Source organism: Mastigoproctus giganteus, chromosome 2 (genome assembly GCF_048544385.1).
Source record: "Mastigoproctus giganteus isolate SK-2022 chromosome 2, ASM4854438v1, whole genome shotgun sequence".
Classification (NCBI taxonomy): domain Eukaryota; kingdom Metazoa; phylum Arthropoda; class Arachnida; order Uropygi; family Thelyphonidae; genus Mastigoproctus; species Mastigoproctus giganteus.
Window position 1 is genome coordinate 205,380,652 of NC_143576.1, and position 25,959 is coordinate 205,406,610.

The 25,959-nt window shown below is 41.3% G+C and overlaps 1 protein-coding gene across 2 annotated transcripts in view; it reads right to left on the minus strand.

Moving 5' to 3' along the window:
• Positions 1-24,658, minus strand: part of LOC150089957 (thyrotropin-releasing hormone receptor-like) — a 167,406-nt gene extending 142,748 nt beyond the window's left edge. For both annotated transcript variants that reach the window (XM_090368923.1, XM_090368922.1), the window contains exon 1: positions 24,370-24,658. The gene's annotated coding sequence lies outside the window, so the exon portion shown is untranslated. The remainder of the gene's footprint in view (positions 1-24,369) is intronic.
• Positions 24,659-25,959: the final 1,301 nt, after the last annotated feature.

The following is a 25,959-nucleotide window of genomic DNA, read 5'->3' on the forward strand; positions in this document are numbered from 1 at the left end:
CGACTTTGAAAGTGGGATGATAGTGGGTGCCCGTCGCGTGGCTTACTCTATCGTGGAGATGGTACAGAAATTGTACTATCCCCGGTCTACAGTATCAAGAGTGTATCGGCAATACGCCATTTCCAGAATAGCATCTCATCGTGGACAGCTCTGCTGGCGGAGAAAAGTGATTGATGAACGTGGCCGTCGACATCTGCCTCGCATTGTTTCAGCCAACCGGAGAGCGACAGTGGCACAAACCACCACCGACTTCAACCTGCGACAACAAAGGCTATCAGAAACACCACCAACACCAAGTCCGCACCCAGGAAGACGTTGCTGCCTACACCACATCTTGTGGTTCTTAAGCCAACCACTACTGACACTCTTAAAACTAGCGAAGAGGTCAAAAAGAAAGTCATTGACTCTCTGACGCAAGAATTCAAAACAGCCAAGATTAGAGCCATCAGGAAAACTCGTAACACTGGGGTAATAATCGAGACGGAAACAAAAGATGATGCCAACTTGATCATAAATAATGCCAAGATACCGACGCTCGGACTCTCTGCTGAGCTGCCTAGAGAAAAAGGCCCCTCAATTGTTATATTCGGCATAGACCCGGATCTGACCCCCACTTCCATCTGCGAGGAGATATACACAAGAAACCTCCAACAACACCTACCAGACAGATACCACGCAAGTGTACTGGTGCCTAAACACCAAACCAAGAGCGGGAATGGCAGCTCAATAAACTGGGTGATCGGACTGGCCCCCGAGGCATGGAGGGTGATAACAAAACAAGAGAGAATATATATAAACTGGAGCTCCAACACATCGCGGTCCCAAAGTGCTTCCGGTGCTGCCGATTTGGCCACACCACCCACACGTGCGTCCAGCAGGAGCCTACCTGTGGGCACTGTGCTGAGAAGGGGCACAACTACGCAAACTGTCCAAATAAAGAAAGAGACCCAGCCTGTGCAAACTGCAAGTGGCAAAAACTCCCCCACACACACTCGGTCAGAGATAACAAACAAATGCCCGGTATATATTAAAGCAAGAAGCGCCCAACAATTAAGAATTCATTATGGAGACTCTGCCTAAAAGTTATAACACCACTTGCATTAAATTTCCTCCAACTCAACGCTCAGCGAGCAATTGCCGTAGCGGGACAGATAAGGCAAAAGGCCGAAGAAGAAAACCTAGACATCGTCCTGCTGCAAGAACCTTACACCAGCGCTGGGGCTGTCCGGGGGTACCCACTCAGCTATAAGATCGTTCAGGTGGATGGAGCAACCCCATGGGCTGCTGTCGTTGTAAGAAACCCGAACGTAACCGTGTCACCAGGATCTCACACCTGTGCCACGAGTGGGCATCTTGTGCACACATCGTTAGTTCCCTAGGAGAACTTTACGTCATCTCCTTGTACTGTCGTCCAGGGGCGGACATCCTCCCAAACATCCAACATCGACACCAAGTGCAAACTGAACTAACAGGAGCTAAGATCCTCATATCAGCCGACCTGAACTATCGTCCACCTCTGTCTGCGCGTTTAGCACAGTGGTATCGTCACCGTCCTCCCCACACCGGGTGGAAAAGGCCTGGGTTCGAATCCCGTCGATGACGCGAGGAACTTTAATGGACTTTTTTCACTCCGTGGCTGAGTTAGTCGGTCTCAGGCGTAGATAGCAAGGTTTTTCTCCCCAGTAACTGGGGTTTTTTCGTCCAGCAAAACAGGCAAATCAACCATAGAACATACGCAATTTACAGACACAAATACGGGTTAATGTATTTAATTACGGATAACCCTAAAATAATAATAATAATAATTTTTCGTTCACCTCTATGGCACAGCGAGACCCAGGAGCGTAGAGGCTCTATAAACGGACAGCAGATGGAGGAGCTCCTAGCCAACAGCAGCTTTGTCGTCATCAATCGCGCCAACAATCTTCCCACATTTAGTTCGACACTCTGGGAAGCCACCCTGGATGTCACCATGGCCACTAGGTGTCTAGCTGGTCACCTCAACGATTGGATGGTGCAAGAGGATTGGACTACTTCCGACCACAGGTCCATCACCTTCACTATGCATAGGTCACTCTATCGAATCCAGATAAACAGCTACAAGCAGGAAAATATGCTGTCAATAAAGCAGACTGGAGTAAATTCAAAGAGGCGATCACCAGAAACGCACACAACCTGTCATCCAACCAGCTCCAGAAATAGACCTCTGACCAACATCAACGCGCTGTAACCAATGCCATAGTCAACACAGCTAATCAATCAATTAGGAGAAGGACCTCCCAGCCGGGAGCTGTCCTATGGTGGTCGCAAGAGTTCGACCAGCTTAGAAGAGCAATGAACGAGAAGAGACGCGCTTTTCAAAGAGCCAGACGGACCTGGCCACCCTCTGAGACGGATACTCTCAGGCAACAGTGCAGGGAGGCCAGGAACACCTATACTGCGATGATCAGGCGGCGGAAAAAGCTGTCCTGGGAGCATCTGGTCTCTACTGTCGGCAACTCTGATCCCTGGAGCATTATCTACCGGATAACCACAAACAATCTGCCTAGGGGGGGAGGTAACCCCTTCCACCGTAACACCACAAGGTGTCATGACCAACAACTGGCATGACACAGTTAATAACATACTAGACGCCATTTTCAAAACAATCGAATGCAACAACACTCCTGAACAGCAACTGCTATGCCAGGCCAATGAAGTATACAAATCCCCCAGAACGGAGGAGCCTTTTACCCACCCAGAACTACAAACTGTCATAAGCAAGATAAGAAATAGAAAAACTCCAGGGCTAGATATGCTTGAGCCAGAGCTGAGCTGGTTAGGAAAGTGGCTGAATATAACCCAGACCTGCTCCAGGACCTTTACAACCACTGTCTCCATTCAGACTGTTTCCCTCTCGACTGGAAAGTGGCAAACATCAAATTGATCCTAAAAAATCCATCCAAACCACAGCATAAACCAGACTCCTATCGACCAATTGCCCTACTGTCTGTGCTCAGCAAAGTACTGGAGCAGCTGCTCAGACAGAGGATTGAAGTGCACTATACCACTGCTAGCTTAACAGCCAACAAACAATTTGGATTTAAGCCAGGAAATTCCACCGTCGACGCACTGGAACTCATCCTTAACATGGCGGAGAGCTGAAGACAAAAATACTTTCTCCTCATCTCTATTGACTTTGCGGAGGCGTTCGACGCCCTTTGGTGGCCGAGCGTCCTCGCAAGACTCAGGGCTGCCCAACTGCCGACAAACCTCTATGATTGCGTAAGAAGCTATTTGACCAACCGACAGGTCTTGGTACAGGCCCTCTATTGCAAGGTTGACACACAAATACACCGGGGATGCCCGCAGGGCTCTGTCTTAGGACCTCTCCTGTGTAACTATGTACTGGACGAGTTCATCTCCCTCGACTGAGGGGGCGTACAGGCATTGGCATATGCAGACGACCTGTCCCTACCCTTACTGCAGATTCAAGAGCCCAACTAGAAACTCTCGCGAATGCAGCAGTAACCACACTGCGAGAATGGACGGAAATGGATCGACTCACCATATCGGCCACCAAGACCAAATCCATCTTACTTAAGGGCTACCTAACCCCAACTAGACCGCCACAAATAAGAATCAAGAATAGAACAATTCAGCTAGCCACAGAACTAAAGTATCTGGGTGTTATCCTGGACCCTAATCTATCTTTCATCCCACACCTAAAATATATACAGGCTAAGATGAAAAAATATGTTGGCATGCTTGCGAGAGTCACACGTCGCGACTGGGGCCTAAAAAGGTGCACCATTGCGATCCTTTATAAAGCAGCCATTATTCCAGCACTCACATACGCCTCCGGTGTCTGGTTTCACAAAGCCTCAACGGTGGTAAACCGCAGACTGGATATTATACATAGACCCATCCTATTGACCCTCACCCGAGCATGCAAGACAGTCTCTACCCATGCACTACAAGTGATCCCGGGCGCTCTCCCTCTTGATCTTGAGGTGACTCGCACCGGCATGCTTCAGCAACTCAAACGCGGCAAAGCCATAACCTTCCGGGACCACACCACGGACCCGGAAAATAATTGTAAAGCTGAGAAGTACAGGCTGCAAATCTACTTAACATCAATATGGCAACAACGCTGGACGATGTCTGACAAAGGAGACGTCACCCGAAGGTTCCTCCCAAACTTCCAACGAGTATACCCAAAATATCCCTCATGGCTCTACCCTGGTCTCCATGTCACCTACCTTCTCACTGGACATGGAGCCATCCTCTATAAGCTTAACCTCTTCGAACTAACAGATAACCCAGCATGTGCGTGTGGCTCCCTTGAAACCTGGGACCACGTGCTGCACGAGTGTGAGTTGTATGAAGATCTTCGGGGTAACTTCATCACACGAGTCCGCTTCAATCCTAAAAACTAAGAGCACTACCTACTAGAAGACGAGGCAACCTACAATGCCCTCACTAACTTTGCACAGTGCTTATATGCAAGACGACAGACTCTACCTATGCCACCAAACCCAGAACAACCAGAATAAAGCAGCATACATACATACATACTGAAACTGAATATTGATCCATAGACGGGACATTGATCCCATGAGAGAACTGAACCAACGAATGACATAATCTGCATGGACTGCCATCCTGGCTGACTGTCCAGATTTCCTACTTGCCGATCTATGGACGGAGTCACCACCGACGAGGACAAACTCGCTGAACAACGGACGGGACTTGTATCCCATGAGTGAATACGTATCCAGAACTTACATAAATCACTACCAAACCTAGACCAAAACCTTGGATTGAAACACCCTCGCTGGGTTCCTGGATGGCACAACCCTGTTGCCTTGGCACCTACCCTGCAGCCTCTTGCATCCATGCCCTATTGGCGATCTGGGCCAGTCCCCTTGACTGGCCTACTATTTTTCTCTCTCCCTGCGCGGGAGGCGGAGGAGATGGTTTTGCTGTCTCCCCCCCTTCTTCAATCCCTTTTCCCCTCTAGTGGGGCATGGGCATGCCCCACTGTAAACTGGAGTTGCCTTCCCTTTCGGCTCCATATTTCTGTCTATCTCCCTCCAGTCTTCGCCTTCTCCCCACTCTATCTGACAGCAACGTGAGCACGCCCCAAACAATCTAAAGTCACCAATCTAAATCTAAATTAATTTCGCCGAACATTCTGGACTTCTCCCTAGCGCTTCAAGCGACGCGTATGCGATCATTTTTTTTTTTTTTTTTAGGTCCTAGCCACTGAAATCTCAGGAAATTAGGTGGCAGGACCTGCCAGAGTGAACTATATACTAGTGGGTACCTGGTCTGCCTCCACGGGCGAAAGTGGGACAACGTCGGGCCTCTGTAGGGTCTGGAGGCTAAATGACCAGATGAACAACGGTACAAGGCATCACACATATACAAAGTCCATACACTTTTAAATCTCTGGCTTTTCCAGTCAACTGGTTCACGCACAATGTAAACTACGCAGAGATGGGGGAAACCCCTGGTGCCGTTTGACCCTAAACACACTTTACACTTTACACCGACTTCAACGAGGTAGATGCCAGGAACATCTCCACCAAGACCATCAGGCGATCATTAGCCGCAATAGCTTATGGGAGCCGCCAACCCACCACAGTCCCATTGCTAACACCACGTCACAGAACTCTATGCCTCAACTGGACGAAAGGACATCGGTACTTGATCTTGGATGATTGCACACGGGTCTTCTGGTGCGTTGAGTCCCGTTTCCAGTTATTTCGAGTGGACGGGTGGGTGACAATCTCGCAGAAACCGCACGAAGCTATGCACTCGTCACGTCAACAAGGAACTGTTCATACAGGTGGACGGTCGGCAATGGTCTGGGCGTGCCCAACTGGCACACATTGGGACCTCTGGTACGTCTAGACGCATCGCTGAACGGTCCAGGTTGCGTATCCACCCTTGCAGACCATCTGCGTTCCTTTATGATCATCGTGTACCCACAGGGCAATGGACTCTTCCAGCAGGAAAATGAAAAAACTCCCCACAGAGCCGTGGTGGCTAGAACATGGTTCGAAGATCATTCTGCAAATTTTACCACCATGAAATGCCCTCCCCTTTCACTGGACATGAACCCTGTGGAGCATCTTTGGGATGCTGTGGAAAGGTCCGCTCGAGCTTTTGATCCTCCAGGAATGAGACGGAGTTATGGACAGTGGTGCATCAAGCATGGATGGAAATACCTGTGGAACGCTTTCGTGAACTAGTGGACTCAATGCCTCACCGTGTGACTGCCCTTATCCGGGCGAAAGGTGGGCCCAATTTTTTACTCGGTAGGTGTCCCATAATTTCTGTCCACTCAGTGTATACACTACCGTGATATTGTATCTATTGAGAAAATTATTGGCATTTATATCTATTTGTAATAAAGTAGATATAAATGCGAAGAAAAAAAGCCTTAAGGAGACAGATATAAAAATAAATCGAAGGCAACAGAAGAGAAGAAAAAAGAAATGAAACGAAAGAATGAGTGAGCGAGAGAGAGAGAGAGAGAGAGAAAGGAAGATAAAACATAGCGAGGTAAAAGAAAACGAAAGTGGAAGAACATTTATTTCGTTTTGAATCGAATTTTTGTGTTCCAATGTCGACGAAAATTGGGTCGAATCTGAAGCAGCCATCAGTTTTGGTTAGTGTAGAAGGTGCCCCATTGGTCAAAGTCCCGAAGCAGTATAAAATATATTTGAGCAATCCATCAAAAATTGCCAACCTTTATCCACCTCGACTAGCCAACGGCTATTATGCTGAGACAGCAAAATATCAAATGGCTTCCTTCCTTTATGTGGATTTTTAAGCCATAAAAACCAGTCTCACAAAATAAAAGAAAATTGTAGCGCACACCAAGGGATTCTCATTCATCAGCTGTCCTTTACGATCTCAATTCTGTCATATTTATTTTTTTTCATAACTGGGACAGCTTTTGGTGAGTCATAATTTGAGTGCAGAAAATTGAATTTCTTGACTAAATCAAGATATATATGCGCTTGTCACTTTTTATTACAGATTTAGAATGGATATTTGCACGTTTAAGTTTGAATTTTAATTTTGAGATTTGAACGATGAAAATGCTTATGTGTTTTTATAAGAATTTTAATCAAACATTGAGCGGACCATTTTTATAAAAATTGATTTCTTTGCAAACTTACGTGCGTGTAATTTCATTGAGGCTATTCTGGGAATGATGCATTGAAAATTCGAAAGATCGTTGTCTGTACAATAGACAGACATACACTGTACTCTAAAAAGTATGCGGATGGTGACTTCATGATAGCAGTAATCCTTCGGGAGTATTGGACTGATTGTTTTCAGCTGCACTGGAAGGGTATTTTGACTGATTCTGTAGATTTTGCAACTCTGGTCTACTCAAACCATGGACTTTCAAACATGGCCCGAAGAACCCTAGCTCAGAAAAGTGGTTGACTGTTTCGTTTGGAATAAGCAAAGAAACATCTAGGACTATTTGGTGTCCTTACCGTTCCTGTAAACTAAGCGTATTTTATGTCACGTTTAGCCGTTTACTGGATGAAAAACCTTAGTTCTGGGAGTAAAACCACGAAACCTTCGCTGTTACCGACTGACTTTTGAAATTTCAGTTTACATCTAAAGTTTCTTTCAATGATTAAGAAATATTTATGATTTGTAAAGAGCAATTGTCATCACTGCCATGGAAACACATAAATGTACGCTACAATTCTTTCACTACGAAAAATGATTAATTTCGGATAATTACGAGTTTAAGTTTGCTTAATATGTATAATTATGGATGCATAATTATTTTAAAAATACTAAAATGTCCTCTTTGGGCAAATAATCTTGGAATCTGAGTTGGAACACGTATAATACCACGAACTATTGGATGGCTATCCATTTATCACAGATTGAAGACTCCTTAAAAAGCGTGGTGCATTGCCGATGGAGATCACAATACCAGTCCTCATGGACATATAAATCATCTACGCTTTCAAGCATGACGATGCTAACCAGAACAAATAAATGAAGGCAAAACTTTGCCGAAACCGATGCAGTCAATATTAATGATGGGATGTGGACGAACAAACAGAAGATTAATGATAGCTTTGGCTTGGCATCCTGTTGTCATTCCTTTGCATTTTCAAGCCCAAAGCTATTTCTTAACCATGGGGGAAGGAAGGTGTAAAGTCGTTAAATGTGACGTTAATGCGTTTATTTTCTACTCTCTGTTACGGTGACAATATGTGTGAACGTATAACAGAAGACTTTTAGAATTTTCTTTCCTTATACCATTCTTTTACAGGAATATCAAGACGTTGATAGTGTGTAAGAAAATTGCGGAGAAATTCATATTTAGCAAAGGTCTGTTCAAGGCTTTGAGGTATTGGAAGATAGTGAAAAGTTCTGTTGATCTCAAAGAGGTGCAGCAACTTTGCTCTTTCTTTAATGTTATCCACTGTCATTTTATCCTCTGATCATAAAGTGCTTCAACCCCAACGCCCTGATCGTAACAAGGATCGTGAATCTATCGGCCAAATCTTGCTGCTAAAATGATACCCAGCATTTTCCATATGTTCTGAAATCGAAGCTATCCTGGTCCACATAGGAAACAAATGTTCATAGAAGATATGCTTGAGATGGGGATAGCTACACCAGGACTATTATAGCTGGAGTCTCACAAGGCTGAGTCCTGTCTGGTAACTTGTTCTCAGCTGTTCTTGTGCCTTTTGTGAATGGCCGAACTGACATCGTCACTTTTGTTGATGACATAAACCTCTTTACTCTTATCAACCCTGGAAACACTGCTGACTATATCAATGCCTTAATTCTACACAAAATCCGGAACCTCGAGGCCTTCCTCTACGGGTTTAGTCTTTACATCAATCCTGAGAAGTCGCAACGGTTGACATTCTCGCTCAAACGGAACCCAACAATGTGCAACCAATTTTAAGAGGATCCGCGAATTCTACTTTCCATCAACATACCGATTTGGGTGTTATATTGACCAAAAGCTCTCCTTTCTATCACATATAGATCACCTGCAAATGAAGTTCTGCCTACTCCGGTGGGCAAACTTTCGCACGTCCATGACTAAGCTGTTGAGTACAGAGATGCATTAAGACCTGTATAAATCCGATTATACTCTATAGTACCGAAGTCTGGACTTCAATTGCAACGACGCATTTTAGACGGATTTTCACAGGGGAATTCTGGTTGTTGAAGTGGGCCATATGGAAATTTCCTCTTCCGCCTGCACCAAAGACCACCCAGAAGACGGCAGCTCTTAACATCAGATGTTTGTTATGTTTGTTATTTGGTTTTTAGGAGCATTAGCAACTAAGGCCATATTGCCCCGGGGATATGCGGTGGTCATTCCCTGACCTTTCCGCATCCTCCGTATTTGGTGGTCACGGGCTCGAACCCCTGTCTAACCAAGAAGCGTGTGCTATGCACTGCTGCTCCTGCCTACCTGACTACGGAGGCGCCACATCAGATGTCTTCCTCCATTATGCACGAGAGAGATGACTTGTCTTTGCTGTTAAAATAATGGTTGGATTATTTCGGAACCAGAGATCTGAGCTAACTGCGGATGGAGGATCCCAGTCCCAAGCCTAAGCGCCAACCCCGTACTTCAGGTCACCCCCAAACCGGTTAAAGTTATCTGAACGGTTTCTACCCGTGCAAATGCTGCAGTACATATGTTCCTCGGACGGCTACCTCTACAAGTTCGCAGTGAATAAAAAAATGCAGGCAGAACTCCATCGACTTCCTTCTCAGACCCACGTCACAGAGTATTAGAACCTGCTCCCGAGGATCCCTCCATCACTGCCATGGATCCACCACTCCAGTGTTCCAACCGTTCTGCGCCTGCTCAGGTGACTATGAGACCATCCTTGGACTCAGGGGGAAGTCCCAACTGACTGGAGATGTCCAAATGTATCTCTAGTTCACAAAGAGGGATCTGAATGTGAAACGAGTAATTACAGACCAGTTCAGCTAGTTTAACTTCTGTTCCGGGGAAAATAATGGAGTCACTGGTTAAAGATGCATTGCAGGATCATCTAGACAAGACTGCAGCAATAATTCAGACACAGCATGGGTTTGTTAAGGGAAAGTCTTGTCTGACAAATTTGATAGGATATTATGATGTGGTTACAAAGCAACTGGATGCAAAAATAATTTTGATATCATATATTTGGATTTCAGGAAAGCTTTTGACACTGTTGCACATGGAAGACTGCGGTACAAATTGGAGCAGAATGGTATTAAGGGTAAGTTGCTACAATTGATAAAAGGATGGTTAAGTGGGAGAAGACAGAGGGTGGTAATCAATGGGTGCTGCTCTTCGTGGACTAATGTTATTAGTGGAGTCCCACAGGGTTTGGTGTTGGGTTCACTGTTGTTTTCTGTATTTATTAATGATATTGATGAAGGTATATCAGGCTTAATGTCGAAGTTTGCAGATGATAGAAAGGTTGGCAGAGTTATTAATGATATTAATGGCAGGGTGCTACTGCAACAGGATCTAGAAAAGTTGGGCAGATAAAGTGGCAACTGAAGTTTAACATTGATAAATGCAAAGAATATGGATAGAACTAACCCCAGAGAAACGTACCAAATGTGTGGTACTACACTTAAGGTGGTAGAAAATGAAAAAAGACCTGGGAGTAATTGTGCAGTCAGATACGAAATTTTCAGACAGTGCAGACAGGCTATCAGAGCAAGTCATGGGGTTTTGTCAATGATATACACGAATTTTGCTAGTAGGGATAAGGAGGTGATTGTGATTATCCCTCTGTATAAAGCAATGGTCAGGCCACATCTTGAATACTGCATACAGATCTGGATGCTTCATTTTAGGAAGGATGTAGAGTTGCTTGAGCGAGTTCAGAGATGGTCAACAAGATTGGTGAGGAGAATGAAGGGATCCTCCTACCAAGGCAGGCTTTTAAGTTCTACAAATTGAGCGTCTGGAGACTAGGCACCTGCGTGGTGATCTGATTGAGGTGTTTAAGGCCTTGAATGGGTTGAGGAGGCTCAATTCTGATGGGATTCTTCTTCTTGCTCAGATTACAAACCTGAGGGGGATAAATTCAAATTGAGGAAAGACAGTTATAGAATAGATGTGCGGGAATTTTCCTTAACCCAGCTGGTAGTTGATTGCTGGAACAAACTTCCTTCTGTCGTTATGGAAGCTGATAGCTTGAAATTGGAGTTTTCAAAAAGGAGTTAATCCGACTATAAAACGAATGTAGTTTGCAATCAGAATACACTGACATCTCATAGACTTAGTTATATTTGGAAATAAAATAATAACAATAAGTATAATGCTTCTTTTTGCGTTCTCAAACCACGTTATATCCACACGGCTATGAAGGCCCAAAGGACATCCCAACTTCACAAATCCTTTCTGGCGCTGGAAAGTATATTCAGCAGGATTTCATGATACCGAATATCAACGATGTACTGAATCGGGTCTAACTTCCATCTCTTCAATCATAATGAAGTCCCTGGACGTCGATCCGATGTCTCTTCCGTGAGTTGTCTTTCGACATTATTTTGGACAAGTGTAGTCCCAAGACATCAGAAACGCTTTGACTGATATTATAACCTGAAATGAAATAACATGAAGTATAATTCAAGAAAGTACTGAACAGTACTTTCCAGCTGAAAAAGGATCTTGGATCAGATTCCGATAAAGGATTTCCTTTGATCCATCTTCGAAACAAATATATCACTATGGCGTCCCATAAATGTTGTCTTTCTTATGTTAAAGTTCATTATGGAACCGCATGACGAAAATATCTATAAAGTAGGCCTGGCTGTCCAGATTAGGACTTTTTAAACGAAGCATCCTTCTCAGACATACACTTCAGCTTACATGGAATTTGATATATTTCTAAAGACGCTTGAAGAATAGCATATGTGTATAGTTTGAACACCAGGCTTCCGAATAGCCATTGCTGATTAAATTGCGTATCTTTACTAGAAGGCTACTTTAAAATAGTCAACCGAATTCACGACTAATCAAAACCATCTCGAAGTACGCGATCGTGACAATTTCAGAAAAGAGAGTGTCTACAATATCTGACGAGTTTCCTTGGAACTGCAAATGCACTCACTGTTTGCAAATACCAGGGTTCCCCGTCAATCAATAGAACAGAAAGGTGCGTGCCAATCCGCACCGCGCTTCTTCCTGACGTAAGTGGCGTATTCCATTTAAACAAGACCCATCATAATGCTGGACTTGGCAACAAAAGATCAAAAGTAGGACACGACATGTGTTCATATGTCCTTCCCCCCCTTCTGCCCCATAGAAATATCAAGTTCGATTTGCCGGGCTCTTACAAGAAAGAAGCACTTGAAGACATGTAGTTTCTGCTGTGGTGAGAGATGGAGGTTGAAAAGGATACAACGTGAATGAGGATATTCTAATGTTTCTTCGAAATATATCATCAATAATTGATTGGCCCGCACTTCACAATGAGGAACACAAAGCCTTTTTAAGGTTCTTGCATTTGCTAGCGATGAACAGCGTGATAGCTGTGCGTGATTTAACTCCATTTGTGTATAAGGGTTTTGTCAATGCTCCACGAATAACTCGATTCTCTTCTGTGTCTGCTCAAAGGAAAATGAAACACCTCGGGAAAGGTACGAACGGCGCAATCGAAGCTAAAAGCAAAAATAATCACTGGCAGAGACATTATTATAAGCAACAGAAAGAAAAAGAAAAATTACACCCAATAACGAACAACACATTAAGTAACTTTAACAGAATTAAGTAGATGAGCAAAGAAACTTTTAAACAAGACCCATTACAAGACCCAAGACTGGGTCTAGTAATCATAACTGCGAAAGCAAGAAAATTCTTCAAAATAACAAAATTATCGTGAAGAAAAGAACGAGATTGCATATTGAATGATGAGGTTGGTTAAAAAACAGTGAAAGTATTTTTTTCTTTTAACATTTAATGAACATCCGAGTAGCTGCGTTCCTTTCGGACTATTAGTTTCTTCGTGACATCCAGTGCTTATTTTGATCCTTATGTAAAACACGAGGTTCTACAATTAAGTTCCAGGACTGCTTTAGTTTAAAGAAAACCAGATATTATGCATTGCATGCATTAAGGTGTAGACTGAACACTTTAATGTACTCAATGCGTTACGTTTCAGGAGCGTTAGATTTTTATTTATTAAATTAATTATTTTTATAAAATTCTATGGGTTTTTTTGCGATTAATAGAAGCAAAAATAAATAACTAAAAATTGTCTGGCTACCAATTTGGTATCGGTGAAAGAGAATTAGTTCTAGGAGATAATTCGGTGACTTTGGATTCAGCTCCACGACTCCATGTTTTGCAACAGTCCCTTGAGAATCAGTGCAGAATGCAGCCTAGTTTTCTCACAATAGTACAACAAGATCTACAACTTAGAAAAGTAATAAAAATAAGTAAAAAAATAGTGATAAATCATCTGGTAGCGAAATCATCGGCGTACACTCCTCCAAGAATTGTTCTAAGAATGAAGATTAACTCAAATCTGCAGTGATTAATGGAAAATGGAATATGAAGGTTGATACCCCTATGAAATCCAAGATTATTCCACAGAGAGCATGAAAAGTATCAGGTATGAAAAATGGTGAATTAGTGGAAGCAAACACAAGTTTGTTTGCACAAAAAGAAGCGCCTACCAATCTTTCAGATCCGATGCTGAAGAAATCATGGAGGCAGCTAAGCTACCGTGAATTGTCCCGTCTGTTTCAATCTCCGAAGGTTCTTATCTTCTTCTTCCTGAAGGCATGTACTTAAAATACATTATTACACCACCCCAATCATTAAGACAAGGTACTCATGAATATTACCATGATGCCAATGATACGAAATGCATTTGCCATCAATAGCTGAGTCTACTGCAACAGATTATCACGGACAATTAGGGCATATACACATCTCTACAAATTGTCTTAAATAGACTTTCTTTTATGTCTCAGTCTGCACATCTCATCTCCAGGGTACAGGAAAGGCGCTTCTCCTAGAGTTCACTACATCAAGAGCATCAAAAATGGCTCTTCTTCTTCAAACGTCTTCTCTACCCGATTTAGAGATTCGGGACAAGGCCTGCAACCTGTGGATCCTAAAGTCCATTACCTACTCCTGTTCGTTTTTGGCACATACGTCAACGTACCTGTAAATTTATGAAAAAAGGTATATCAATATTTTGACAGCTCTCCCCTCCCCAAATATCCTATTTCATTTAAATCTATTGAAACATAGGGTCAGCTCCAGAACTCCTGAAAACTATTTAGCCCTGTGTCTTTAGGAATCAGCTACATGCATCACGACAACTCAGAGTAGAATAGACAGCATGTTCCAACTTCCAAAAAGCTATTCCCAATCAGGAAATAATAAGGTTAAACCTCATCATTTAATAGCAGCCACCCGAAGGATCACAATTACTAATCGTTTGCCTAATGTTCTCCAGCACTGTCTCACATATCTTCAATAAAACCAGGTTTTGCACAGAATTTGGAAAAATACAGGATTATTTCCCGAAAATAGATTCGCTTTCTCAAGAGCACGTCTCTCTCTCAATGATGAATACTTCTGCATCACACTGGGAAAAGGGAAGCCCCCTTTCTTCAATACTTCAGGTGAAGATGGATGGAACCTTGACCCAGATAAATGGTGGACTTCATCACCGATTTTAAAAGACACACCAGTAGCGTCTCGCTACGAGGCAGCCCAGAACTTTGATTATAACGCACTCTGCTCTATAACCATCAGAAGTAAAAAGCTCATAGCTACAATCTCTTCAGCCCACGGGAAAAGTTGGAATTGATGGCATTCTACAATTTATCATTAGAAGTTTCAGTCCCTTTCTGATAGATATACTTCTTTCAATTTATAATGATCTGTTAAAGAAGAACATGGAATGGATAAGTGGTAAAGTAAAAGAGTTGTTAATTTCAAAATTCATACATGGATAATCACCAATTAGAATGATTTCCAAATTACGTTAAATCCTAGTATGACTACGAGATTCTCTCAGTCTCTAAGGTTCAAGTTTATCGTTCCTCACTTTTAATGGTGTCAGGATGCATTATACTGTTAGAATATATGAGTGCCATCCGGAAAGAGAGTCACCACGACGGGGTGCCTGATCAGCCACAATGGATAGGTTGTTTTTAGCACTCGGAGTGCAGTCTAGGACATAGGAGTGATATCTCTGCGCAATTTGTCCCCGTACCCTCAATTACTGTCCACACAGCATAGCAGATGCCATGTAGTGCCTTAAACTACCATGGTCTCCTTTTCTGAAATTGAAATCCTTGCCTTCAACTTTAACTACTGCAACATCATTCTCCATCTTTCAACTAACGACTGCGTTATCACTGCTCGCCAATGGTTCCTGTGATGTCATCCAATTCGTGATTAATAAAGATGTCAAGAATAATTATCTAGTTTATTTAAAAATGTCATTTCCCATGCCATGGTGGGTGAGGTTCTCTCACCCACCATGGCATGGGAAACGACATTAATCTTCCCTTAATTTATTGGTGAGCAATAATACCAATCAATTAAGGGCAGATTAAAGTCGCCATAATAAGACATTCACGCTTGCTTGCCCATTCCATCTGCATGTAAAGACTCTCGTCATACTCTTCACAACCTTCTGGTCTGTAGAATGGTATTATAACTTCGTAAGGTATTCACAACTTTATATCCAAAATTAAAGATGCGATTACAAGCGAACTTTTTTAATAAATGAATGCTGTGATCAGTCGAAAGTGGTGTACAAATGCGTATTGATGGACTCTTATGAGTGAGCGTACGTTACAGATAAGCCACCGAATTTCACCTTCATATTCATCCGAATCTTCTCCTCTGCAACTGGAATTTCATTTTAGCTGCAGCGCTGGAAACTGCATATTTTATTTCCGCTAACGTGTCATCACTGTCTTTACGCATATAGAAAAGAATTTTTAAACGTACTAAAGGTGAAAGGTAGGAAGGTAGAAAGAGATCCACGAAAAATGAAGTATCCGAAGCACTTGTATTATCGCTGACTCATCCTGGTGTTCCGAAACGGGCTTGCAGAGTAAGCGATGGCATTAACAGCAAGCCCTGCAAAAAAGTCTAACTTAGAACTGTGTGTCTAAGCAGATTCCTATATTCAATCGAACGAATACAGGAACATCCCCACAAATTGTTATTTAGATAGGAAGACGTTGTCAGTTTGGTCTACAAAATCGGCTAATAAAGATATCAGAGAAATTGGTGTTGAATAAATGATAGATAGATAAACCATCTTGCAGTAGATAAACACAAAATCAAAGATGGATAACACATATACTACACTCACTAGCGAAAATATTAGAAACCTTTATTCAATGAAAGTATGGTCACATTTTTCCAAAATTGCAGCCCATACACGTCATGGAATGGGTTTCACTAGCTGTCTGAGGAAGTTTATCTCCAGATGTTACCATCAGGATACTTATTAGCTGCTGTACTGGTTGCTGGTAGAGAATTGCGAAGCCGAATTGCCTTTCCCAACATATCCCAGATATTCTCATTTGGATTCAGCTCTGGAGAATTAGGTGGCCAGGATAGATGTCGGAAATCTTGGGAATATTCAAATACAATTTTTGCACGGTGGATAGTTGAGTTGCCGTCTTGAAGAAATCCATCGCAATCTGGGTAAATATGAAGCATTACAGGATGAAGTTGTTCTGATGTGACAGAAGGATATTCATTAGAGGTAACACGACCCTCTAGTGGTATGAGTGGACCCAGTCCGCACCAACAGAACATACCCATACCAGGATACTCCTTCCTCGATTTATCCGGTTTTGCAAAAACCGGAAAATCGAGGCTCTTCAGACCACTTCACCTGTTCCACTATCCAGCCTTGGCGTTGGCTGTACTACTCCAGCCGAATCTTTCGAATTTTTAAAGAAAGAGGTGGCTTTTTCGTATAGGCACATGAGTACCAAATTCTAGATTCTTCAACGTCGTAGTTCGGTTGGAAATGGGTCTTCCTTTTCCTAAATTGAACCTTTTAGTCATTTGCTGCTCACTGAATCGTCTATTCTGATGCGCACTGTTCGCTTTAAAGTCCTGCGGTCTCGTCCTTGGAGTACCGACTTTCAGCCTCAAGAAAGTGTACAAAATTTATCGGAAGAATTTGTGATCATACCACGAGACAACTGACATTTGCATTCCGTACGTTTAATTATCCGTTGACGTTAATTGTAAAACGTTTCTAATATTTTGGTTAGTGTGTATATAATCCATATATTCGTTGTTTATTAGAAATAACAGAAACAATACTCAATAATGGGCTGGTGTCCGCATACTTTTGTGAAGATAGTGTAATAAGTACGTTAAATGATAGTGGCAGAAGACAAATCTACCAATACAAAAAGAAACTGTAACACGCGCGGTCTGTTGTACATTTGAAGAGTATTTTATATCTGCTAGATGAAGCAGAATTACCGGATGGCTCCAGCAGATGAAATAAAACATATTTAAGTCCACTGTAGACTAAAACAGGTCAAGGTAACTTGTACATGTTCTTGGCGTCATGTGAGCCACTGTGAGTCTGTCTGGTTGTATGCTCACGGACGGATGCAAAATGTTGGTCAATAATTTATAAGAAATTAAATCCGACCTCACCAATGTTCCATTGAGGCTATAAAAAAAGTTGAAAACGTCTCCAGAGAAATCCTTAGACTTCTTGTTTATGTTGGTTGCTGACGGCAGTTGTGGACAATAATTTTGGCAATCTGTCTTTCTGAAACCATCTAATGAGCTTCGTGAAAGCATCAAGTTTTCCTGGCGTTGAAGGCGATGAAAACTGGGCACACTGCCAACTTTTAGATAGTATCGAGAAAATCTGGAGTAAAGAAAGATTTGAGGAAGGAAAAGGAAGGGGGGTTATCACCAGCGGCCAAATGGTTAAAATTTTAAGCGAAGTTCCCCCACCCCCCCTATAAACAACCCAAAAAAACTTCGAATTTCGTAATTTACACCATAAAACCGGAGCAAAAATTCTAAGTACCAATTTCCTTTTGTAAACGACGCCGTTTATAAAGTAAAAGAAAATGGCGGGCATAAAAAAAAACAAAGATTTATAAGCGCATTCAGGAACAGAAGAACTAATAATAACTAATAGAAGTGGACTATTTATGTTGGATTGCATGAAGCAAATGGTTAATTTCATTCGCAGGAGGGGCCCTTTGAAGAACTGCGTTGAGGGATGGTCGCAATCAGATTACGGCCTTGAGGGCGAGAGTAAGGAGGGCTATCCGGATCCCCGAAGGTGAGATATGGAAGGACGTAAAATAGAAATTAATGGCCCACGCTGGGATGATGTGTAAAGGGTGGCCAGCAAATTGACTCTCGCACAAACAGCAGGAAGATGCAGCTGGTTCCTTCGAAGGAGTCATTAGGGCTGAGGAGAGATAACCGTAAAGATGCGGTGAGAGTGGGTGGGAGATTTGCACTAAGTGAATGAGAGTGCAGGAGAGGTCAAGGCACGATAGTGCAGACACATAAACAGGAAATTATCAAGTTCAGGGAGGGTAAGTAGGGTTTCCGGGTGGATTATAAGATGACATCGCTGTTGACCTCTAAGCTTTAGTTCTGACACCTCTTCAGAAGCTTAAAATGTTATATTTAAGTGCGATATGGCTAGTGGTAAATGAGCATCCCCTACCCCCTTTCCCTACCTAAAAATAAAGAGAGAGACCGTTTTAAATAACACCCTATATATAGACTAAGTTATAAAGTTATATTTTGATAAAGTTGTTAATAAAATTATATCTGCGTGCATTTTAATACACCCTAAGCTTATCGAAAATAAATTAAAGGTTTAAATATAAAGTAATTTCCCAGTCACGCACTGTTCAACCAACAAATGAAAACAATCAGGGAATCTATCCCAGAAGCCGTTAGTAAGCATCCTCCCCCTTTCGACAATCTGTACCACCTCGAAAAAAATAAAAATAGCTAGCCCGTTCGTCTTACACTCGATATACAGTACACAAATCGAGGATTCAGTTAACGACCTTCGCAGAGATTCCAAAAGAAGAATTCTCTTTTATTTCATGGCCATCAGTGAAAAAGCACATCAACCGCATCAAAGATTTTCAAAGACCCTTTGGTACATTCAGCATTAATGAACATCAAGTTCAGCAACGTTGGTTAATTCATTATCCAGCGTGGAGAGGCCTTACTCTCACTACGTGATTAGGTTTCCAGAAACTTTCTTCGTTTTAGCAGACAAGAAAGAATTTCTCCGTTAGATCGAGAGTCTCAATGAAAGTTCCCCACTTAAAGGTACTTCCTTGTCTTTTACTCCATTCTCTATTCCCATGGTAACGATAGAAAGTGAAACCCGTCCCATTTCTAATCAACTTGCACGTAAAGAAAAGCTGGCGAAAAGAAGTAAAATGGTATGCTAAGGTCACCGAGGTGGTACTACTGATTGCGAAGGATGGTCGCTTCATACAAGGAGAGACTTTCATTAGCTGGACAAGACGTGACCTTTGGCTTTGCGGGTTATTTGCAATGTAATCGCTTAAAGAAGAAATTCTCCACCGAAGATCGAGTCCAAATGACCTTGAGAAAGCGGACGATCAGTGATCGAAATTCCTATAGGCTGCGAAGGTCATAATCGTGATTGTCAATCAGTTTTAACTGCCGAATCAAACAACATAACAGATGAAGACAAAAACTCGAAAATCTCTCAGTAAATACCAATGTGATGGAGGGGGAATTAAGAAGATAGTTTGAAAACGACATTAATGAATTCCTTAAAGAAATCCGAATCGAAAATCTGAAGAAATTTGGACAAATTCAAAGTCAAAGCACTACAAAGTAAGGTTAAATTCAAAGAGCATTTCCCAATGGACTTTGCGCGAAGATCACTCCCACTTCGCATCCACATTCTGCCAACAACACACAAAGATAAACTGTTTATCGGGGAGCTAAAACAACACGTGCTGACCGTGTTATCCTTTTCGAACCTCTAGTGTCCGCATTTGTTTTCTCTTCCGATGTTCTGACACATTGCAGGAATCAGAAGCGAACTGTGAATAGGAATTGTCTAAAAATCAATAAAGTTTCTTCTGATTTGTGCCATTCCCTCGGCATTTGCCTATAAAAATGCATTCCAGAGAGTTTTCTCGTAGTCATGAAAGTTGCGAAGCTGATTTCGGACATCGAGTAAAGCGTGGATGTATCGCGACAAGTGATCGATCATCTGGTTAGGATGCAGTTTAGAGATGCGCAGAGTGTCTGATGCTTGCTTTTTTTTTAAAAGCAAGCATTTCATGCTTGCTTTAAAATCACCCTACAACGAAGGCGAACTCAGAACCCTCTTATACGTCCCTTACTTTAAGATTCTCTTTCGAATTATTTATTAGATGGCTCTTGAGTTTTTCAAGAAAACTGTGAATCAAACTCCAAGAAATCGATTGCAATCTGAATGAGCTCCGGTTGCTGGTTGTCATATAAGTTAATTCATGGGCACATACCACAGCAGACCATTTGAATCTTCCAAAGTTAACCGTGGCTAATGCTACGAAGAGATCTATGAATTCGGTGGGTGATTTTGCAGTTAAACCATCATCCAGTGATTCAAGAAGATTGGTACATCTTCAAAGCAATTATGACCACACAAACTTCGAAAATAAAAATCACAAACATCAAGAATATGCTTCCCAATACTTTTTGTAACGTTGCGTATCATTTTAAATGCATATTTTAGTTTAAATAATTGATTTAAATTTAAAGTTGATTTTTAATGTAAATCGATATCTAATTTTCTATCTTACGTCAGAGCATTCCTTTTTTCTCTGTTCTAAGCCAACCCTGTAAATAAATAAACGCAGTGGCGTTCCAAGCACTTACATTAATGTTTTATTCTTCGATACTGAAAAACGTAGATCAGAAAATAGGCGCTCTTTCTCAACTTTTACGCATCTTAGGAGTTATTAAATGTTGAAAGTAGTGGAGGTCCATGGGCACCGAGCGCGCGCTGGTCATATCGTAAAAGACAATTTTCCACATGAAAAGTGAGTTAGAACATTGATTCAAATGGCTATTTTTGTTCAAAGAACGTGTCGCCGTTATCAAGATAGCATTCTGTAGTCCCATCTTCTTTAACTGGATCATCTGAAAATCGATCTCCTTTCTACGATCAGTGATATCCATTATCAGTTGCATATGAGAATGGAGTAGAGAGAGAGAGAGAGAGAGAGAGAGAGAGAGAGAGAGAGAGAAAGGAGGAGGAGGAGAAGGGTTGAAATTATATCCTTATATCCACAGTAAACAGCACACTCTAAGAATTAAAATGATATCCCGTTGAAAATACCGTAATTTTTAGACTATAAGACGTACCATAACATTGAATATCAAATCAAAAAAGAATCATATACGAATTACAAATATGTATTAGATTTCTACACTGCTTGACAACTTTATTGAAAGCATCAGCTAATAGCGTGTTGGACCAATGCATCCCCGAGTCAATACACCCCGGCACTAGGTGGCGTGGGATCAGTAAGGCGTTGAAAAGTTAAACGCGGGTATTGAATAATTCATGTAACAAAGCCGCCCTCATAACCTGGGGTGACGCGGACAGAGGACTGTGCTGACCATCACTCCTTTTAATTTCTTCCCAAAGATGAGTGGGACGGTAAAGGTTGAAGGCTTCCTCGCTTTCCTCCAAAGATACACTTGAAGCGATGGATAGTGTCATTATCATCATGAAAATAACCGCTTCCAGGGTATACCTGATCCGCAAGGATCAGGAAAACAAGAATATGTCACAAAAATATGCACCATGCCATTACCTCCTCCAACTGGATGGTCCAGTCTATCCTTGATGTTCCTAGTACCAACGCAGCCATATTTTTTGGTTGATGTCCGAGATCAGTTTCTTCCTCGAAAGTCTCCTGCTCTGAACAATATCTGAAGTTAAAATACTTCATATGTATAATCTTTCTACACTGCCTGACCACTTTATTAAAATCATGAACTAATAGCACGTTGGGCAAATGTTTCCCTCGATCAGTTTCTTCTACACAATGAGGTAATTACACTTGATAATCAGCTCCACATGTAAAGCAACTCGTTCCACCACCTTACCTTTTGGACCGCAGTTGTGTCCGGTCACAGATGTTTCGTGGGTGCTTTCCATTCGTTAAAACACTCGTTTTTGTTCTGATACTCCCACCATACCCTCGTGGATAGCGCAGTTGGTAGAATCTTCCATCTTCCCCACACCGTTTGGAAAGACCTGAGTTCGAATCCAGTCGATGACGCGAGGATTTTCTGATATTCTTCGATATAAAAATCTCATGCGACCGAAATGTTTTTCAGTGTGCCAGAGTTAACCAATGAGTTGGTTTACTTGTGGAGACTACACAAAGGAGAATGCGTTCTTTTAAAACACGTCGAATAAAACATCAAGAACATTGTTCAAGTGAACGTTGTTCAGGTGTTGAAACCCTTGCTTTGAAACCATTGAACAGAAAAAAGAGCGCCATCACCACGAGCAACAAGCCTGCTCTTTTTCATCTCAATGCAGGATTTATCGAACTCTTACAACGCAGACCGAGTATTTTGTAGAGTGTCAGTAGCAGGACTGGAGGATATTATCTTCAGGAACACTGGAGATCCCTTTCAAATGGGGCCACAAAGGAACTCTACATTATAAGAGGACGCTGTTAAAAGCACCATGACAGTAACTACATTTCTCAGTCCAAAAAAAATTCACATTTTGTACGTAGAGTTCTGTGGTATATTGGAGAATGATTTTTTCATAGCAAGAGTTATTGACAGAGATGTAGATGCACAGAGAGTCCAAAATGGATGGAGTTGAAGAGTAGGATGAGCCAAAAAAAACAGTGAATGGCTAGACCAATGACAGGTTTGTTTGTTGTTTTTTTATTTATGAACTGAAAATTTCAAGAGAGAAAATCCAATTTCAAACTGGATTTTTATGTGGAAAAGTGTCTTTATTTCATTTTAGTTATTAGAATAAAGAAAAATATATAGAAATATAAAATAAAAGAATGAAAGTTACGATAAATTTAGAATTAGAAATTTTCGCAATCTGAAAAAAAAAATCATGAAATATTTAAAAAGCTTTCTTAGGACGGTATCTAGGAAATAATTTAAGAAAAATGCAAGAAAGAAAATAAATAAAGAAGGAAATTTATGATAAGAAAATAAATTGAGAAGAAACAAAGAAAGAAGGAATTAAAAGGAAGAAAACAAATGAGGAAGGAGTTATATTCGAAGATAAAAATAAACGTAAGAAATTAAAAAGAAAGAAAATAAAGATAGAAAAGAGAGAAAAATCTAATAAAAATAATCTTTAGAAATCGAAGAGGGAAAAATAAATCTAGGAAAGAAATTAAAGAGAAAAATATAAGAAAGATAATAAAGAGAGGAATATAGGAAAAGAAATAAATAAAGGAGGAATAAAGGAAAGAAATAAAGAAAGAGAGGAATATAGGAAAGAAATAAAGAAAGATAAAAGGAGAGGAATATCTAATAGAAAAGAGAGAGAAAATCTAATAGAAAAAGAGAGAAAAAATCTAATAAAATAAAGAGAGGAATATATAATAGAAAATAAAGAAAGAAATGAAGAGAGGAATATATAATTAAAAAAAAAGAAAGAAAAAGAAAAAAAGTGTAAGAAAGAAAAGGAAAAATAAATCTGGGAAAAACGTAAAGACAGAGAGAGATCTAAGACCGAAAATAAACAAAGAGAGAAATCTAAGAAATAAAAAGAAAAGAAGTGGAAAGAGAAGAAACGAAACGAAAGGAAAAGAAAAGAAAAAAAAAAAGAGAGATCTTTGTAATTTTAAAAATCCTAAAATATTTCAGGCGTTTTCTTAGATTTCTAAGAAAGATATATAAAAAAATCTAAGAAAAAAAACTAAAACAAATTATATAAAAAATCTTTAAAAAATCTAAGAAAAATCCTGAAATGTATTTAAGGAATTTTCTGGATTCGTAAGGAAGTCAGCTAAATAAGAGCTAAGAAAAAAAAGCAAAGGAATTTTAAAATTCTAAGAAAATTACTAAAAATATTTGAGCAGTTTTTGTTTGATTCTTTTTTAGATTACATCGCTAGAAAATTTTCAACTTTTCTTTTTTTATCTTTCTGAAATTTTCTAATTCGGTATTTGAAAAACTTCTCGAAAAATCCGTTCAAAGGCAAAGATCATCTGTGGCTGAGCCACCGGATGCACATTAAGGACTCAAGATGCATCATCTCCACAAGAAACAAGACCGCGTAAAAAAAATGGAGAAAAAAAATCATTTTTCCAACAACAAAAAGACCTTACCTTTCTTCAAGATCCTCGTCCGAGTTGATTGAACAAAACTTCGGAACGCTCTGACCCCTCGGTGCGAAAGAGCGCGGAATGTTTTTCAATGAGGACAGGGATCGAGTTATTGTTCTCTTCAAACACTGAACACAGCCGCGAACATCGGCGCTTCGTACGACTGCGGAACAGAAGCGGTTCGAAGAATTCGACGGGGTGCACGCCGCATTCGCCTGCCTTGGCGGTCACACTTCGGTGTCAATATGTAAGGACCTTCGAGCCAGTCCCTGGCTGCAGTGCCCGTTTTCATTTGCTCGTTCTATCGGTCGCTCTATCACTCCGCTTCTTAGCTCGACTCCGTTCCCGCAGGTTCACGATTGGACGGCGAAAGCGGAGCGTGCATGATAGTGTGACGTAATTCCGAAGGCGGAGATGAGAGAACGCTGGAAGATGAAAAGAAATAAGAGTTCGGGGATGTCGTTGATGCGGGGATGGTGGTCAGAATAAAGTAATCCAAAGACGCCATGGGATGCAGGAATTAATTGAAAAACCTCGAGTGGTTTTATTTGGGTCTTGGTCTCCACCACACACACAACTGTTCCAATTCGTTTCTTCTTTCTCTCTCTCTCTCTAGCTCTCTCTCTTTAAGAGGTTCTGATGTCGGAATCTTGGCAGTGTTAAGAAAATGACGCGACATATGTTCTTCAGGTTTCGATGGGATGCAATGATGCGGAAAAGTTCTAGAAACTGTCCTCTGGGTTCGTTTTCTTTGCATTGGCCCTCATCAATCTCCGTGTACTTTATACAGAGTTGTTAAGATTCTGTATTTTTATAGGCAATTACATAATTTATTTCCATTTTTTAGGAATCGTACTTTTAAATATATTCAGCTTTTTTTTTTTTAAACTGGATGCTGGGTACTCTGTATCCACCATCCATTTGAAATTTCGGAATCGTGTCTGAATAACGACCTTTACTGCACCCGCGAAATAAGACGACCCTTCCAGATAGTAGAGTTCAAAGGGCCAAGTACCGCCAGCTAGAAAACTAGAGACGATGATTAAAAAGGAAAACACGAATTCCATCGAGGACTCCAATAAGAAACTGATGTACCAGAATAGCGGACAACAACACGAAATGTTAAGCGGTGTATTAGAAGCGGGATAATTCATAAATTGCCAGCAAGTACGATTGCAAGACCCTACTTATGAGGGCCGTGTCACAGTTGATGGATGTGGCTATTACCAAGTGCCGAGTCACTAATCAAGTTCCAGGAAGTCATAATTCGTCTTGTTCCATCATTGGCTGCTGCGTGTAAAAGAGAACCTCCACTTGTCTCTCATTATGCGTGGTTCCGGCCCGTATCTTTCAAAGACATATTCGAGGACATCAACAAGTACACGTCCGTGCATCACTTCGTTATGTTAGTAAACGAGTCCGTGTTCCCTAATTTCTATTTTCGACCCTCGCTCTTCCCGCAGAAGCGTCTGCAGGCTGCGCGTGGCAACGAGAGATGTTTTCACTCCGTCGACAAGATACAAAGTTCTTCCTGACCAGCGCACATAGATTCGTCGCCAGATAAAAGCTGTCAAGAACTTCTTTCGGTGTCAA